Source organism: Oxyura jamaicensis, chromosome 1, assembly GCF_011077185.1.
Source record: "Oxyura jamaicensis isolate SHBP4307 breed ruddy duck chromosome 1, BPBGC_Ojam_1.0, whole genome shotgun sequence".
NCBI lineage: Eukaryota > Metazoa > Chordata > Aves > Anseriformes > Anatidae > Oxyura > Oxyura jamaicensis.
This window is the reverse complement of record NC_048893.1, coordinates 136631450-136645913: the sequence shown is the minus strand read 5'-3', so window position 1 is coordinate 136645913 and position 14464 is coordinate 136631450. Positions and strand designations below refer to the sequence as shown.

Below are 14464 nucleotides of genomic sequence, written 5' to 3'. Positions count from 1 at the left end.
GGAGCTTGGCTTCAACACCAGCCTGTCTGAATTTTGGCTACCTTGTAAATGCGTTGCCTTTTCTTTGGGGATGGAAGGATTTCTTAATAGTTCAGGAAGAACGGTGTGCATGTTAGGAGGATTTATGTTTTGGATACGAGAACATCTTCCTTCTTTAATCAATGGCAAATCCAAGAATGTCAGAAGGAGACGCTGGTCAGGTTTTAGTGAGGGCTAGAAACAGTTTGGCTCATGCAATAATTGTCTCTTTAAACACAGGAGGTGTCTAAATACTAGTTGAATATAAAATTGAGCAAGAAGTAAAATGGAAGGCAGAACAGTCGCTTGTCATTCTGAAGATCTGTTTGGCTGGTGTTATATTCAGGATAAGCAGCAGACAGGTACCCGCTAGTAACTTGACTCAATTTGCCTGATACCCCTTTCTGCCATGAGCAAGGCACCCAGGATAGATGGGAAGAGTAGTTCCTTCCTAGCACACGGCTGACATGGCACCAGCATCATTTGTGAGCCTCTAAAAGGCTTCTAAGAGAAAGAAGGCAGGTGGCAAACAGGCATTTGGGAGGGCTGTGGTAGCTGATGGAGAGTGCAGTATTTTGCAACAGTAATTTTTTGAAAGTTTAACATTGCTTTCCCAACTTTCCTACATCTTGCACGTCTTCCCCCCTGTTCTGGGACCTAAGAGAACAGTGTCTTCACAGTAAATGTGACATTGTGCGACTATAATACAGCCTAAAATTCCCCATGTCACACTGCACGTTCCGTGGCAGGAGTGCTCAATGTTCCAATCTGCATCAGCCCTCATTTTGCATGTGAGGGTACATAAAAGCTGTGTGTATGACAAGATCAGTGTGATGGATTACTCCAGAGGGAAGACTGTTCTTAATGTCATCTTCCTAGGGATTTTCATAAAGCTGAACTAACTCCCTTGGAAAATTATCATTTGGTTACATTGCATGAAGATAATTTTCATCCATGACTACTTGAATATTTGGCTTTACAGTGCAATATTATTTAGCCTGAAAGCGTAGCCTCCTGTGGTAAGAAAGACAGGCACATGGACATTCAGTAGCTAAGAAAAAATATGTCTTGTTTGTTTATTTGTGTCTTAGGTACAGCTTTTCCATAGGCCCCCTTTAGGCACTGGCAGGCTGCTGTAAGGTCTCCCCACAGGCTTCTCTTCTCCAGGCTGAACAACCCCAACTCCCTCAGCCTGTCTTCGCAGGAGAGGTGCTCCAGCTCTGATCATCCTCGTGGCCCTCCTCTGGACTTGCTCTAATACTTCCATGTCCTTCTTGTGCTGGGGCCCCAGAGCCGAGCACGGTGCTCCAGGTGGGGGTCTCATGAGGGCAGAGAGGAAAATAGTAAAAAATGAAAGAAAGGAGAGAGAATTTTATGTACTGGACTCAATTCATTTTACTGTGAACAACATCACAAACCTGTTAAAGTTCATTCACTGTTATCCTGGGTGTTCTTCATGTACCTCATCTCTTCTGCACAAGCACATAGTGAACAGTCGGGCTGGCCACACTTGTAATCGCAAACCGAGGCCCCTCCTTAATACTTAAAATGGAATGTGAAATACAGGATGCACTCGTGTAAACCAGTTTGACCTCGAGGCTGTGTTTTGTAATCTTGCTTTCCTCACTTCCTGTGTTGTAGGACAGCGCTCGTTAGCTAGACGGGCTGGTGGAGGTGGCGGCTATGTGATGACTTTGAGGAACAGGCCTGATATCAGGGTATGCTGCAGGAGGTTCTGGCTCCATGTTTGTTTGAGCTGGGGAGGTATTGGCATGTACTGTGATTTTCTTTCCATGAAAATCTAGTGCAGGGTAAGTAAATGGTGACTGTGTTTCTGCCCAGCAAGAAGCTGCAACTCATTCAGGAGCACAGCCAAGCACTAGGATGCTAAAGAAAGCACTGCTGCAACCAGGAATATAGATACAGCCACAGATGAGTGTTTTATTTCTTTCCAAGCTAGAGCTGAAAATAACTGAAGCTTTAGTGTTCTGAAAGCACAAGCTGCATACATAATGCAAGCAAATGTGATACAATTCTGGGGAATCGGATTGAGACAGTTTCCTCTCTTTCTGTAAGGCCTCTTGATATAAACGTGATTGCATCTTGCAGGAGGCACTACTTCAAAAAGAGTTCCCGTACTGATCACAGTAATACTTTTCTCAAAACGGAGAGAGCTTTTGTTCTTTAAAATCTTGAAGACTGGTATTTTGAAATGTGGAATACGAGGTAAGACTTGAGTAATAATATATGGTTAGTCTGTGAAAGAGTTTAAAGAATCCTGCATTTTATTTGCCACAAGGCGAAGGACAAGGACAGACAGAGCACAGCAGGATGGATGCACGGTGTCTTCTACCTTCTGTCTAGTTGAGGTTTGTAGCAGGGGTCATGACTATCTTGACCTAGAAAAAGAGTTATGTTGCCTGGGTTTGCAGGCTGATTATTGGAAACTTGAGCCTTTAAAATATGTTCACAGGAAATGTCTTCTGTGCTACACCGAGTCTGACAACTTGCTTTGAATGAGCATTTGTTTGCAGCTCTCCTGTCATGTGGTTCGTCTGCAGCTGCTTGGCTGTTGCAGGGGTTCCTGCTCCTCAAATTTGCCATCATAAAAAGCTAATATAGTTGTTCCTCAGATTGATACTGTCAAAGGGACTTGGTTTAAATTGTTCCTGTTGTAAACTGTTTTACTTTTTTTCCTGTCCAAGTATCCTAGGTCCAAGGTCCAAAAAAAAAAAGTTTGGGTGGTACCAACATGCAATTATGCTGACAGATACGAGGTGCAGAAAAATGAGGACAAGCAGCGGGAGGCAGTAACTTAGATTGGCTCAGCTCCCATGGAAATAAAATGTCTGTTGGACTGAGTCAGAATAAAAGCCAGCCTCTGTAAAAGTAGCTTTGTTTTTCTCTGCTTAACTAATGGACAAAATCACTCCTTGTATCATGGGTTGCAGGTACCCTTCAGAGATGCTGACAGCACATTTAATTAGAAAGGAAAAGGTTGAGTCATTCATTGCTCTCTGGAATGATTTAGCTGTTCTCTAGTGAGTGAGGAAGAAGGAAGAAGCATAGGGAGGGAGAGAAAGTGGAGAATTTCCAGGAGGTGCTCGTGCTCCCAGTCATTTCTGTGTTTGTTCTGTATCAGACTTTCAGGAGGTTTCTCTGCAGGGAATGTGCTTCATGCTCTGCAGTAATAAGGAGCAGGAATAAAAGTATGGTGGATTTAACTCAGAACTGGCATTCTTACCAGTTTGCATGGTGACCCTGGTTGCAAGTACAGGTACTGGGGGAAAAAAGTCTTGCTATATAGCGTCTCCTTACAGTGAAAGATCTGAATGGCTTCTAAAATCTGGCAGCCAGCATTAGGGTTTGAACTGCCGTCATTAGTCAATTGCACACCAATTTCCATTTAGTTTTAATTAAGCAAAAAATATACTGCAGTCTTTGAAGATTCTTTTCCTTATCGTCATCATTTCTTAATGCAGGAAGCCAGAGGCAGAGCACGCCAAGAAGAAGCTGGTGCTCTGGTGTGGCTGTAGTGCATTACCACACTCTGCTGTGGTTTTACTGCTACAGCAGGGCCGTGTAATTTAGAAAGCACACAGTGTAGGCTAAAACACAGGGGTCTGAGCCTGCACCCAGTCAGAGTCATTCATATGCAAGTGAGGTTGGCCTCTTTGGGCTTACTACCTGGGCAGGTACTGCTCTGTTCAGTTCAGCTGTGGTGAAAGCTGGCCCTTTAGTGGTTCTACATCCAGTGCCAAAGTTGAACAGCACTGGAGTGCAATTCAAAAACACAAGGGGCTGCCTCAAAGAGGAGAGCTCATAGGCAGAGTAAAAGTGCAGTTGAACTAAGTTTCTTTTAGAGTGCAGTTCAGAGAAGAGGGCACCTGCGGGAGCTGACAGCATGCTAGGGTATCAGTAGGTATGACATTAGTAGGTAGAAGCTGCAGTATTTTTCTAAAAATCTCTTTGACAGACTAATGATAAGACCCGTCACTCTGCAATGTGTGATTTCCAATGTTGCTCTGCAAAATAAGTGTGATTTCCTGATGCTAGGGAGCATGGTATGAATGGAAGCTGGAACCTGCCTGTATAAAAACTCCTAGGTATTTACTAAGTCACATTGTCTGTGTGCAGATGTGTGAATTAAACCACAGAGATGATGGGACTTCCCTGAGGCCACTGAACTAGTCATAGTATATTAATAGGACTTCTGAATTCCTCTATCATCTCTTCCATTTTCATATCTTTAAGTGAAATGAAAGTTAACTTACCATGTTTACGTATTTATATTAAATTTCCTGAAGATGAATGGTGGTATAATATGTTACAGGGTTATAATGTAGCAGGTCCATTGTATCAGCCCTTGATCTTGTGACTGTGGCTGGCTGGCAGTGACTTGGCTTTGTGAGAAGCTTTTACTGTGTCTAGGAGCCTTCACAGCATGTGGTTGGCTTTTAGAATGGAAAAAGAAAGAAATGGCTATACTAAATAAATACAGTTATAAGTTATAAATAAGGATACCGACTAGGAACTTTATGTGCCTGCACTGAACTCACCAAAATGAAAATGATTAAAAATAGTAAATGACTTTGCCAAAAACTATTGCACATCACATTTAACCCTGAACAGGGCTCCACATAATGTCATTTGTCCTCATTGAGGAACGCTCCAACAGCCAGGGTAAGTAAAATGCTATCTAACTTCTGGGATTGTCAGTTCAGATGAGAAGTGAACCTCAAGTTTGTTCTGCCTTCACCTTGGACAGTGAAAAGAGAAGAAGACTTGAGCTACCTCATTGGCCACTTTTGCGGCGAGGCCTAATTTTGTAAGAAATGTTAGATGCTTTGCTAATGAGTGCATAGAAGCGTAGGGCTGGACAGGGCTTCCCGAGCTGCTGAGTCTAGTCTCTTGTTAAAGTAATAGCTTAGTGTTTATTTTATATGGATACCATTTTTCTCCTTGGTTAAATTAGCTTTCTTTTTTGCTGATACTCCAGTTAGGCTAGCTGTTTTGATGACATTGTGTTTGTCATAACTCTGTTTCACCTCTCTGGTGCTTATCCTTAGTCATGTATTTCTGGAGAGCCAACTGTAAGACATCTCACCCTCCATTTTGTTGAGCTTTGTGTTTAGTTCTGGTGAGGATGGCTCTCTGCTGTCCTCGTAAGCCTTCCTCTACACCTGTTACAGGCTGAGGTGGTCAGCGTTTTGCCTGCACTATCCAATATTCTTGATTCAGTTTCATCGCTGCTTTTTGTGCAGTTCATTGCCTGGTACACCCTAACACAATATCTGCCTTCTTTTGTGGGTGCACTGTCTGACACTGAGGTCTTAGTTCTTTGTTCTTCTCAACTGATAAAAATTAGAGCGGAAGCTCTTCTTGTTAGTCTGCAAGTGTGTGGTTTCATATTGGTGCTTTTTAACTTCATCTGCTTTCTTTTATTTCAGTGCTGGTGGATCTTTAATAGTTTGATTTTCCTAATGTTTACCAACAACACTGTAAACTGATGAATTGCACCTTTTTGACACCGTCTCCCACAGCATTCTCCTCAAGAAACTGGCTGCTCTTGGCTTGGACTGGCGCACGCTTCGTTGGGTTAGAAACTGGCTGGATAGCCGGGCCCAGAGAGTTGTGGTAAATGGAGTCAAGTCCAGTTGGAGGCCAGTCACTAGTGGCATCCCCCAGGGCTCAGTGCTGGGGCCGGTCCTCTTTAACATCTTCATCAATGATCTGGACGAGGGCATTGAGTGCACCCTCAGTAAGTTTGCAGATGACACCAAGTTAGGTGCGAGTGTCGATCTGCTCGAGGGTAGGAAGGCTCTGCAGGAGGATCTGGATAGGCTGCACTGATGGGCTGGGGTCAACTGCATGAAGTTTAACAAGGCCAAGTGCCGGGTCCTGCACCTGGGGCGTAATAATCCCAAGCAGAGCTACAGGCTGGGAAATGAGTGGTTGGAGAGCAGCCAGGCGGAGAAGGACCTGGGAGTGATAGTGGACAGTCGGCTGAATATGAGCCAGCAGTGTGCTCAGGTGGCCAAGAAGACCAGCAGCATCCTGGCTTGTATCAGAAATAGTGTGACCAGCAGGGCTAGGGAGGTGATCGTCCCCCTGTACTCGGCTCTGGTGAGGCCGTACCTTGAGTACTGTGTTCAGTTTTGGGCCCCTCGCTACAAGAAGGACATCGAGGTGCTTGAGCGGGTCCAAAGAAGGGCGACGAAGCTGGTGAGGGGCCTGGAGAACAAGTCCTACGAGGAGCGGCTGAGGGAGCTGGGCTTATTCAGCCTGGAGAAGAGGAGGCTCAGGGGCGACCTTGTCGCTCTCTACAGATACCTTAAAGGAGGCTGTAGAGAGGTGGGGGTTGGCCTGTTCTCCCACGTGCCTGGTGACAGGACGAGGGGGAATGGGCTAAAGTTGCGCCAGGGGAGTTTTAGGTTAGATGTTAGGAAGAGCTTCTTTACTGAAAGGGTTGTGAGGCATTGGAACAGGCTGCCCAGGGAGGTGGTGGAGTCACCATCCCTGGAGGTCTTCAAAAGACGTTTAGATGTAGAGCTTAGGGATATGGTTTAGTGGGGACTGTTAGTGTTAGGTTAGAGGTTGGACTCGATGATCTTGAGGTCTCTTCCAACCTAGAAATTCTGTGATTCTGTGATTCTGTGATTAACTGCTGCATTACAGATCTGAACACTGTTTGCTTTAGGTATGAGTCTCCCCTGAATTTATCATTTTCGGAAGTGTTTTGCTTGTGACTGGTCAGTATATTTTCCTTTGAACAGAAGTTTTAGCTTTATTTATCCTTCTGTATATATTTATGTATCTGCCTCACTTGTTTATTTTACTGGAGAACTACCTTCTCCATGTAGGAACAACCTGTTGCCGTGCCACAATTTTGTGGTGTCACAGTCAGAGGTTTCTAACATGCATTGCTGTAGCAAAATGGCCAGTATTTTAGGTTAAAAATCATAGTTGTTCTCATCCCAGAGAGCATAGTAATTGAAGAGTTTTTGTTTCGGCCTTAAGATTGAAAAAAAAAAAAAAATGAAAGAAATTTCCCAGGTACCCCGTTAATGCCTTTGTTCTATAGTTTGGAAATTCAGTGAAAATAGGTGGGCGAAGATGTGAAACCTAAAGATCAATTTGCCTCAGTTGTGCAGTAATTAATTGTGAATAAATTATTGTTTTCCTTCTCTAAAGCTTTTGGAAAAGTGAAATAATTGTACTACTGTTTCTAGCAGCACTTGTAATAACAGGTTATCCAGCAGGCAAGCAGTGTGCTGAGGGAGAATGAGCAGTTCCTTTGGAGGTTTTAAGACCCATCTGGAGAAGGTCTTGTCTAACCTGAGAGGCAGCAACTTCAGTGGTACTGTGTTAGATAGAGGAAGCCTGGCTGTGCGAGGATGAGGAGAGCCAGAGCATTTGTCTGGCTGCTGTCCTGGGCTGCCCTGTCACAGCCCATTTCCCATCAGGTTTATCCACACGTTGCTTTCCAGTTCGCTCCCTCATGCGGATCCCTTGCTTGTGGTGTGGCCAAGGACAGTATGTTCCCTGTCACAGTGGAAGGGCTGTGAGTTTTGGAAACGAGAAATGAAAACTGTTGAACCTCTCTGTCGGTGACATCTGAATTCAGTCTGTGCCTGTAGGGAGTGAAAATTGCTTGGGGACCTTCACAGAAGTGGGCAGGGGCTTGGTGCCATTGCTGGTGTTCCTTTTGTGTTGTGAAACCTTTCAGGGAAGGATTTGTGGTGTCATGCCATCACCCAGCACTGACGGCAGCTGGAAGGAGCAGACAGGACAAGGTTAACGAGTTAAGAAGCTGTGCTGGGAGAGCGAGATTGTTGCTGGGGCCATGAGGCAGCTACGTTACTAAGCTTCCTATACCATGCACCGTGTCTTTATAAGGTTAATTGAAATGTCACCTGAGTTAAATGCATATTTTCATCAATATGGTAGAAGGAATATGAGCATCACAGTTCCTAAGCATGAAATGGTACAGTAACAGTACCCAATTCTGGAATTTCTCATCCAGCTTTATTTAAGAATTCTCTTTCCTCAGAGCTGATCCACAGTCCAGATTCTATTGAATTCAAATGGCAGAGGAACTGAACTATAAAATGTTAACACTCAGCATTTTAATGAGTTTTTAGTGATTTTTTTCCACTTGTTCCTATATTTGTTTTCCCTCTAATACTAGACTGTTTATTTCTGTCCATTCAGTCAGAAACACTCATCCTTTTTAATCTTCTAGGCTGTTTTTAAAAAGAACTGGGTACCCATGCCAAATTCCATCTCTGAAAGCTATGGAAAGGTAACACAACTTTAGTGATTAATACTATCGTGTGGTGATGATATACGGGCACTGAATGCAAAGGTTCAAAGATGAAAAAAGTTAGAGGCAGGTAAAGCAAAAGGAACTTCAGCCTTAGAAATACCGAAGTGGAAATCTGTGAGATTTAAAGTACTTCCCATGCTGAAAGGCCCATAGTTGTAACCTATTTCTGCTATGAGAACAAACCGGTGGTTCTTTAGATTTCCTCCCTTGAACATCCTGAGGTAACGGAGAGGGAAGAAGGTAGATCTGGTTTTTGTCGTCAGGGAATATTGCTCTAGCATAGAGCAATATCCTTTAGGCTGGGAGCTGAATCCTTTTGGGCACGTCACAAACATTTGTCAAGCATTGCTTTCTCCACACTGAAAGAGCATTTAGGTCCTGTGATGTGGGAGCGTGAGGAGACTGACGGCTGCGTTACCAGGCTGTGAGGTGGATGTGTGTCCTGGTGGGGTTCCTGTCAGCAGAAGACTCTTGTGAGGTGACCTTCTTCCTCTCTTGCTCCCTGAGTTCAGTGATGGGGCTCTTCTTGCTTCCCCTGGGCCACAGCAGCTGGTGGTGGGCCTTGTGTTGGTCTCACCAGCTGCACCTCACATCTGGGATTTCAGGGACCAAGGGAAGTGGTGGCATGCATGTTGGTGGTGTGTGGGACATGGCCTTAACCACAAGGTGTTATGAAGCAGGCAGCCAGTCCATCGGGTCTTCTGGTAGAGGCAGAAGGTTTTGCTGGCCTGGGAACAGGAGGCTGTGAAACATCAGACTTGTGGCCATGTGGTCAATCACGTGCAGGAGTTGGGAGGGAACCCTCCTCAGCCCTGATGCGGTCTCCCCAGTGTCGTTTTACAGAGCTCAGCAAACAGCGTTGGCTTGGAGACAGCAGTGAACAGTTGTTACTTCTCAGAGACATTTCTTCTCTACTAGTGCTGAGGGCGAACAAGCTCAGGCAGAGTCAGCAAACGCACTTTCTCATGTAGCAATTGCCTTTCTTGTGTCAGATGCGTGTCTCAGTGCAGAGTGAGGAACAGTTTCTGAAAAGTCCAGGGAGGGGTATTACCATGATTGTACCTGAATCTGGAGTTAAAGCAAGCCGTGAATACCATGGACTGGGTTATTTAACTGGGGCAGGGTGGAATGCAGTGTACAATGGGATGCTCCGGGGGCTTGTGTGTAATTTTTCCTTGTGCCATCTCGAACGGTTCAGTTAAGATTAGTTTGGGAGTCAAGCTTGCACTCACAGATCTTTCTGGATCCCAAGAAGGCGGGGATGAGGTTGCCAGCAGCAAATTAGTATTGCCAGAGCCTGGAGCTAGCTTTACTGAGACTTAAAAGGAATTGCAGTAATACTAGTCATTCATGCCATCTTTCTTTCTTCTGTTAGTCATTGTCTCCATTGGAAGAGGTATGCCTGGGGCAATCCTGCATCTCCGGCCAGTTCAGTGCTGCTTCTTACTGAAGGAATTAAAAAAGAATTGTTTATTCTTCCCCAAGACAGCCATGCCTTCTCCCCTGTGGGGTCTGTCTCCACAGTCTCAAAGAAATCCATAACAATAGAGGAAAAAACAGCATTCAGGGCTCCCCTGCAGGGACAGCATATCATCCTAATTAAGTGTTTCTCAAAAATGGCCCTGGCTGCACAGTCAACTCCTTACAGACAGAGCCCACTACTCATCTGAAGCTTTGTGTTAGGTTCGGTCTGAAGAGGAAACGTGAAAGAAAGAGAAGAGAATGCCACCCACTTCTGTTTGCCTGCCTGCTTGATGTTTTGGTGCACGCTTTCTTTGAACTAATTTGGATTCAGTAGTTTCTTCATTAAGAGTCAAGCTCAGCATTGTTTGCATCAAGCTCCACATAACTTTTTTGGTTGTGCCTCCTTAATGTGTGCATATGCAATAATTTATTTCCCGTGGCACCCTTTTTAAGTAGCAGTCTGTGCTTTCTCTTCAGTCAGTGCCTGAGTGACATCTACTGAAAACGTGCTCTGCTAAAGCACGTACTGGTCTATGTGACAAGTGGGCAAACTGCACGAGTGACTGACTAAGGAGAGATGGTTGTTGCTAGCACAGCAAGCTTCTTTATGACTGTTAGCCTTAGTTTTTAATGCCAGCTTATTATCTGCTTTTGTTATATACATATATATATATTTAAGAAAACCCAGCATTCATTAGTTTGTTCCTTCCCTGCTTGCTTTTCCCTTCTTACCAGTTTGTAAAGTATATTCAAATGCAGAGCAGGCCACATGTGAATACATGGCTGTGTTAAATATGCAGCGATTGTGTTTCATAGACCATCATGTTCATCATCCTCTTGTTAGTGCTGGATCAACTGCATATGCCATGACTGATTAGTGTGTATAATTGCAGTAACTACGTGTGCAGCTAGTGCGTAATGCGAGGCGCTTGGCCTTTTGATAATGTTCTACATTACATTAAGTGTTTTTCTATCTGACTCCGCTGATTCTAGTCTGAAGAATTAAGCATGACACCAGCAATGCAGACAGAGACAAAGGGCTGAGTCTGACTAACACACTGAACGAAGGCGTAATCAGATTGAGTAGAACCTGAATGCACGGAGTGAGACCAACGGGAGGGTTAGAGGACATGATGATACTGAGCTAATGAGAACATCTGTAGAGGGCAGAGACTTAGGGAGAAAAAAGAAGCAGAATTTCAAATGTTTTAAGCGCCTGGAGAATACAATCATCTGTGGGTTATTAGTTTGTTTCTTCACTATGATGACTTCTGTGTCTTTTTACAAGTATTTAACCTCCATTAGGTTCCATGCAAGCACAAAATAAAGGAAGGGTTTTCTGGAATTAAATGCCACTGTTATATCAAGGCATTAGGAGTGTTTGGAACATTATCCTGTCCTAGTTTGTTTGATTCAATAACATACTAATTTTACCCTTGCGTTTGCATTTTAATTATAAAGCTATTACAGTGCTTAAATTACAAATTTTCCAGTATCTAGTTGTTAATAATCTCAACATTATCCTTGGGAGATACATAGCCGAACTACCACAGAATCATCATTGTGAGCATTTCAGGAAGGATGGTGTCACTAAAACATGCTGAGAGGGTAGCATTTAATCCAAAACATCTAACCCAACCCACAAAGTCAGCTCCCTGCCATACTAATTTCATTCTTGGGAACTTCATATATGGATCTTTTTCTATTCTGGGGTCAGAGTTTGCCTGCAGTGGTATTTTTCATATAGCTAGGAAGGTAAGATTGGAAATGACCATGTGGGTCCTCAAAGTCTAGACCTCCGTGTATCAAAAGCAGCCCTTGGTGAAGTCAGGAGCAGTTGTCAGTGATCCAGGGCTCCCAGGAAGGTGGGCCACCCTTAAAATCTACATCAGGACAAATCTTTTGATAGAGATACAAAAGTGCTAAAAGAACAAGAAAAATTGTTCTTTGTTTCAAAAATTGTTCAAATAGAAAAATCTATTGTCATAGAAAAAAAAAATGGTTCTTGACATCTTGACATCCTGTTGAACTATTTTCTTGAACTAGGTAATGTATTTATCCATTTAAAAAAACATCTAAATTTTATTAGGAACATCATGGTTCAACATGAAAACCTCTCCAGATCTAGAGTGCTTGAAAGAGACCCAACAAATCAGAAAGTCTACATGAACATATTTAACAGTTTGTGAATGTAAGAAATTGTCCTGAATGGTGGCCGTTTAAGGTACTACGCACCTCTTACAGAGGTTGTGTAACACAGATCCCAGACGCATCTCACAGATTGGCAGTGGGATTTCAAATAACAAGTTAAAAAAGGGCCATAGCTATATCTTGCTGTGGATCTTCTCACCTGGAGGTCTCAGGAGATTTCAAGAAGCCTTGGATATTTCACTCATAATTTCACATAACTTCTTGTAATCTCAGAAGCATATAGTTCTTGAATCTTGTATGTTTTAAAAGCAACCACTTTCATGCTGTCAGAGTGGCTTGTTAAGTTGCCGTGTAAGTAGGAATTTCTTACAAGAACCTTTTTTACTGTGTAATTAAAATATAGATCAGCTAAGATTTTTTGAAAGGATGTTTGTAACTTGATACTATTGAATATAATATAACTCTCAAAGGAAATGGAAAATATGATATAGACAACTTCGGAGTTGTTAATTTGACCTTAAAAACCTTACAAAAAATTGAAGGAATGAATAATTAAAGACATGAGGGGTGAATAGAAAGTGGATAAAATATAATCTATTTTACTAAGATAGGTCATGTCAGACTGACCTAATATCTTTTTTTATTTTAATAAGAAATTAGGTTTTCTAGAAAAAGAAAACTGTGCTAGATCTGGTCTCTCTGGATTCTGCTGAAGCATTTAATAACTTGTGGGTTCAAAGTTGCTGTTTAAGATGGAGGAAGGTGAGTGGAGTACTCAAGCAGAGAAATGGCACAAGGGGAGACAACAAGAGGTGGGATATATAAGATGAATTAGTTATGAAGTTAGTTGACTTGTTGTTTGTTTTTTGGAGTTGTTATCGTAATGTATTGAAAGCAGGCTCTTGAAACTTGAGAAGGACATGCATTCATTCCCAGGACACTGTCTTAGATGAAGCAACTGTACAGGAACAATTACCCACACAATTAGATAGCACTAAAGGGGTGGAATTCAACACAGCAAAGTGTCAGGCCTCACACTGGCAGGAATTCACTTACTGAGTTTAACCTTGGTGTCAAAATTAGCAGGCTAAGCTCTTATATAATCAGTGGAAAAATGCAGATTTTTAATTAGGCACCAAGCTCCTGCCTTTTTCTCTTGCCTTAACTGAGCCTAGGCACCTGACTGGCCCTGTGCGGAATGCCTGAAATGGGGTGGTGCTACAGCTTTGGTTTAGGAAGTAAGGCAAGACCTTTATCCATGATCAGGAAGTTCAGCAGCTGAAGGCTTCAAAGGAGAAAGGCCTGTGTGAGGGTAAGTGGGTTCAGGTTACTATCTGGCCCATCCATCTGACACCCTCATGAAACCGATAGATGGGATCCAGGAAAGCGTCAGCAGTATTTCCACTGAGGGAGGGCACCGTAGCTGGTGCTTAGTTAGTGAGCAACACTTACTGCAGCATCCGAGAAACTTCGGCTCAGAGCGTAACAGATGCGGAGACAGGCAGTGGAGACGATCAAAGGCACGATGTTACAAGAGGAGTCTGGATATGTCAGGGAGGCTGGCAAAATGTGCTTTTTAATTGCTGCAGCTATCTTGCTGGAGTAATAGGGAGCTTGGGAATGCAGCTGATAGCAGCTAGGTGATAACTGACAAGCAGGGTGTCGTAGCCCACCAGAGGACTAATGACAGCCTACAAGTGACAGCATGGTATGGTAGGAAGATAGCGACACAGAAGTGCCCAAATATCTGATTTAGAGGTGATGTGAACTGCATGTGGACAAAATATTTAACCAGTGTGAGCATGCATATCGATAATACCATAATATCAGACAGTAGTCAGTAGGAGAACTCTTCATGTATGTTTAAGGAGCAGCTTAAAGGTTTGTGAAGGACAGCGATTGCTTGGGTTCTCTGGATTTAGGCTGTTTGTCTGCTTGTGCTTTTTGATCACCAGTGTACAGGTGAAACTTGCTGTCTGCTGTGTTGCCCCACAGGTTCCCTGCAGTACACAGGGCAATCTGTGATAAACGGGCCTGAAGTGAATCTGTAGGGCTGAACAAAGGTGAGTAAGGTTAGCCTGTGGGAAAGACGCACTTAGGGGCAGATTGTTGGGCAGAACCTCACGGCCAGTGGAAGAAGAGCTTGCCGTGAAGTGAAAACCGTGGTTGAAGATCCCCGATGTGCCGGTAGTGACAAATGACGGGTGCAATACTTACCGGCAGTGACAGCCCTGCCCCAGATACCTTCTTAGTTTGAGAAATGCTTAAACGTGCAACTGTCTGCTGGTGAAGGACTGCTTGGTGTGTAGATGCCAGTTCGTCCCAGCACCAGGTTCAAAACAGAGCTGAATTCTTGGAGCAAGGGTGAGTAACCTGCTTGCTGCTGTTCTTGTTCTACATGGCTTTATCGGCAATAAAGACATCGATCAGGTCATTCTTTAAGAGAATTATCCATAAAACAGCAGGAGCACAGTGCCACAGCAAGAAGCCTTTTAAATGGCT

The 14464-nt window shown here is 43.6% G+C and overlaps 1 protein-coding gene across 13 annotated transcripts in view; it reads left to right on the top strand.

Moving 5' to 3' along the window:
* INPP4A (inositol polyphosphate-4-phosphatase type I A) overlaps nt 1-14464 on the top strand; it is a 117370-nt gene that overhangs the window by 35007 nt on the left and 67899 nt on the right. The window contains exon 1 of one of the 13 annotated variants that reach the window (XM_035315481.1): nt 14302-14326. The exons of the other annotated variants lie outside the window; for them this stretch is intronic. The gene's annotated coding sequence lies outside the window, so the exon portion shown is untranslated. Of the gene's footprint in view, nt 1-14301; nt 14327-14464 lie in introns of those variants that run through there. 13 annotated transcript variants of the gene reach the window in all.